Here is a 4,997-nt window from a genome sequence, read left to right on the forward strand (position 1 = left end):
GTGGAATATTTACATGTTTTCAATATCAAAACTAACCAAACCATTGTTTACACTAATTCTTGTAGCATGAAAATTTCACCTAAACCCTAGATGAAGAGAAATTGCATTTGAACTCATCTTGCCAAAGGAAAAAGGTAAGAAAAAGATTTCTACTTACTCATGGACAAGCTTAGGATAGAAAGAAATTAGATTGCAAGCTTCAAAATCAAAATTTTGTTGAATTTGGATGAGTTTCAAGCTACTCTTGCACAAGCACAGTGTAGTCTCTGGAAGCACGGAACCAAAGTGCCACACAGTGTTAAGAAGTGCAGCGCCGACCTTAGAAGCGCAGCGCGGTCTCTTGAAGCACAGCGCCACCAAATTTTAGCCAATTTAACTCAGGAAACCTGTGTTTTTTCACTAACGGAGGGGAGAGCTCGATGAACAAAGGAGGTTAGGAGGAAAATAAAACAAATTTGGGACCTTTTATAAAAATATGATTCTCTTTTGAATAAAAATGGACCCCACATACCTTTCCAAAACCTGGTTTTTCACCTTTTAAACTGGGTCACTTTTGAGAGTTGAAACCTGAGTTGCTCTTTATCTTTTTGAACAATGAGACTTCTTCTTTTGGAACCTTGATATTGTAACCATGAAGAACTTATGAAAATTCATAAAACTTATGCAAAGAGTTGCTTATCACAACTCATTTAATGCTAGATTTATCCATGGAATGAGGATGGACCTTGAAACCCTAATGAATTAATGAAGACATGAAACTGAGTGAAATGGTAATGATGATGACTGATATAATGAAAACATCATTTTTATTATGATTCGTTCATCTGAGTGAAGTAGGTGACCAGCATGTGTGATTTTTCCAAAAGAATGGAGACATTCCTAGACAAACTAGAAGTGACCAAATTTTACTCTGAAAACCCAGTGACATGATAAAATTTGACCTTGAGACTCCTAACAGACCTGGTAAAAGCATATTTGATTACCGGTGATAGGAAAACAAGACTGAAACTAAAATTGGCTCCAAATGGGGATGGAAGCTCCTTGGAGGTGTCAAGAACACCGTAGACCAAGTAGCCTTATTCATTAGGCAATGGAGTCAAAATGCAGAAAACTAAACTGTAACTGAAAATTGACTGACTATTTGACATGACAGGACTGTAAAAGTAAAATAAAAGTAGCAGCTGATCAAATAAGCCTTATGGCCTTCTCCTTGGGCTTCAAACTCCTATGATAGCCACTTAGATACTGGAACATAAAAACAAACTGGTATGTACAATGGTGGTGAGAATTTGCAGAAATTGTTTCAAACATGGTAGTGCTTGAGAAGCCTACCATTGATCACTCCTCCTGAATAATCTTCTCCATTCATTTCCTCTAATAGAAAAGCATTATTTCCTCTGAAAGCTGAAATTTTGTATGGTCCCTTCCACAAATTTTCAAATTTTCCATGTTTGCCTTTTTCTTCATTTCTAGCATCCCAACGAAGAACCACATCTCCTAAATTGAAATTGTCTTCCTTTGTCTTGCGATCATAGATATTTTTTATTCTTTCCTGAAGTTTAGAGGTGTTTTGAAAAACCTCCTCTCTATTTTGTTGTAGATGGATCATCTGGTTTATCCTTCATTGCATATCATTAGTTTTGCTATCTAATTCCTGCAGAATTTTCATGATCGGGACAACAAAAGATGAAGGAAAAACTGTGTCAATCTTGTACACCAACTGAAAAGGAGACATAGTTATTGATTTCTTAGTACTGACTTTGTCTGCCCATAAAGCATTAATGAGCTTTTTGTGTCAATTCTTCTTGTTCACTTCTAAAACTTTTTTGATGATGTTGATTTTGTTAGAAGATTTAGCCAAACCATTCCCTTGTGGATGATAAGTAGTGGAATGCCCCAATACAATATGGTACTTAGCAAAAAACTCCACCATTCTTTTTTATTTGAAATAAGTAGCACTATCAGTGATTATTTTCTGTGGGCAGCCAAATATAGACAAGATATTAGATTCAATAAATTGAATGATGACAGAATTAGTAGCTTGCCTGGTTGGGATTTCCTCAATCCATTTTGTAAAGTAGTTTGTGTCTTTCAAGATCCATTTGTGTTGTTCTGATGATGAAGGATGGATCTCGTCAATGAAGTCAAGAACCCATTGCCTGAAAGGAGTTGTGATTGAAATGGGCTACAAGGGTAATGGAAAACGTTTTCTTTTTCCTTGGAAAATCTAACATTCATGACAGCTCATCACTGTTTTATATACATCATAAAAAAGAGTGGGCCAATAGAAACCAGCTCTCAAAATCTTGTTGTAGTCTTCCAAAAGTGATGGACACCATAGTCTCCTTTGTGAAAATCTTTCATCACATACTTTGCTTCATTTTCTACCAAACAGTTCAGCAACACACCACCAGGATCTTTCCAGTATAAAAACACCATCAAGAACACAATACTTTGAAGCTTTCAACTTTAAAGATCTAGTTTTACCTTTAGGAACTTCTGGTGGAGGATCTAAATGATGCAAGACATAAATAATGTCAGAATACCATCGATAAATGAGCATATCGGACACCTGTAAGTATGGGTCTTTTTCTTGTTCTTCAAAAAGTGTTGCAATCAAATTGATATCTAGTGCATGAAAATTAGAATCAGCCATAAGCTTAGCCAAACCTTGTCCCTTTGATGAGCTTTGTGGGCTTTATCTCTAAATCACACTCTAGCATGGCTGCAATCCATTTCCCATTTTTTTCCTTGAGTATCTATTTGCACAAGAATTTCTTTTACCGCTGTTGTGGGAACATAAGTGATAGTGTGAGAATGCACAATATAAACTCGGAAATCTTTGAGCGCTTTCACCAATGCCAAAGCCTACTTCCCAATTACGTTGTATTTTAGTGTTGCATCTCTTATTGTGTGACTGAATAATGCTATAGGCTTCTCATTTTTCTGATCTTTCTTTTGCATTAGGACTGCTGCTAATGTATGCTTAGAGGCAAATGAAAAAATGATAAAATCTGAAGTATAATCTAGACAAATCAGAATAGAAGCAGTAGATAATGCAAATTTGACTGCATGGAAATATTTCTTGGCCTCTAAATACCATTTTACCTTGCTGTCCATTTTTAGCATGTCTGTCATTTATTTTAAATGTTCAGCGAGGTTGGGGATGAATCTTTTCAAAAAATTGATTTTCCCATTAAAAGACTGAATTTATTTCTTGTTCCTTGGGAAATATAATTTCTGAATGGCTTGAAATCTTGAAGGATCAATGCAAATGCCATCCTTGGAGATAATGTGTCCCAGCAGCTTACCTTCTTCCATGGCGAATAGGCTCTTTTTTGGATTAAGTGAAATACAAAATTTTCTTCATTTCTCAAAAAAAATTATCAAATGATGTAAATGATCTTCATCAGATTTGGAAAAAACTGTGATATCATCTAAATATATAACTAGAAATACATCCTTTTCATTAGTGAAATCTATGTCCATAGCTCGCTGAAAAGTTACTCCTGCATTCTTTAATCCAAATGGCATCTTGGTGTACATAAATGTACCCCATGGTGTTGTGAAGGTTGTTTTCAGCTGATCTTCTTTATGAACCAAAATCTGATTCTGCTCGAAATATCCATCTAGCAATGACATCTTGGAAGACCAAACTACCCTCTGAAGTATATGGTCCATATTTGGCAAGGGATAAGTATCTTTCAAGGACACTTTGTTTGAATTTTTGAGATCAATGCAAAGACAAATATCCTCGGTCTTCTTTCTTACTGGGACTAGATTAGACATCCATTCAGAAAATTGAATAAGAACTATGATACCAGACTTATAAAGCCTATTTACCTATTATTCAATTGATGCTAGCAGTTTAGGATTAATCCTTCTCAGTTTTTGGTGAAATGAATTTTGATTAGGCTTGATCGGAATGGTGTGTTGAATGATACTCTTATCATAAACCTTTAGATCTGAATAGTCCCAAGAAAATACATCAGAAAATTCAGTCATTAAAGCTACGTACTCACTTTTCATTTCATGAGATAAGGACTTTGACAGTTTCACCATCTTAGGCTTTTTAGCTACACCAATGTTTACATCTTCAACACCTTTCTCTGTGGGGACCATGGTGGGATTTTTGGCAACATCGTCACGATCAAACAACTCTTCCAAAGGTACACGACCTCTTGAAATGTTGTTTTCCTTTAGCTGTAATATTTCAATCTCAGTTGATTAAATATTTGGATCATTCATATCGGATGTATTATCAATGAAGGAATTTTGGAATTCACCTTCCATTTGCAGAAAATTGTTGATTTTTTTGTCATCTCAAAACACCTGCCAAAATCTCATATTATCAGGAATAGATGGGCAGTGTTTAACATGGATAGAATAATTATGATTAGAGTGAATGGGAATCTTCACCATACTAGTTGTGGTAGCAAAGAGTCAGCTATAACATTTTGAGTTCTAGCAATAAAAGACAAAGTATATTCTGCAAAAGTTTTGAGTATGTCAAGTACAACATTGTGATAAGCTCTCATTCTTGGATGCTTGGCATGGTATTCCCATTTTACTTGGTTGATTACCAACTCGGAGTCACCATAAACATAAATTTTTCTTCGCTCCCAACTTCTTCAGAATCTTGAGGCCAACAATTAATGCCTCATACTCCACCTCATTTAAATTTGAGCAGTAAAAAGCTAACTTGTGAGAACTCATTCTTACATTGCATGGAATTTTACATGAATGATGTAATGGACCATGAATCCAAACACCAATCCAAGCTCATTCTTTTCCCAATGCACCATCAAACTCCATGGTACAAAGACCATTTTCTTCATCCAGAAAAAGAATTTTTGAAGGCTGAATTGTTTGATCTTTTGGAAGATGGCTAGTTGTCTCAAGACACTCTGTTTTCTGCATTAACTTAGCAATCTTTTCAAAAGGATTTACTAGCTTCAAACACTCTTTTTTCATCTCTTTTCCTTCAGAAATCATAA

The sequence above is a fragment of the Pinus tabuliformis genome, chromosome 7 (genome assembly GCF_031772625.1).
Source record: "Pinus tabuliformis cultivar Carrire ecotype Pingquan chromosome 7, CPIR1, whole genome shotgun sequence".
NCBI classification, from domain to species: domain Eukaryota; kingdom Viridiplantae; phylum Streptophyta; class Pinopsida; order Pinales; family Pinaceae; genus Pinus; species Pinus tabuliformis.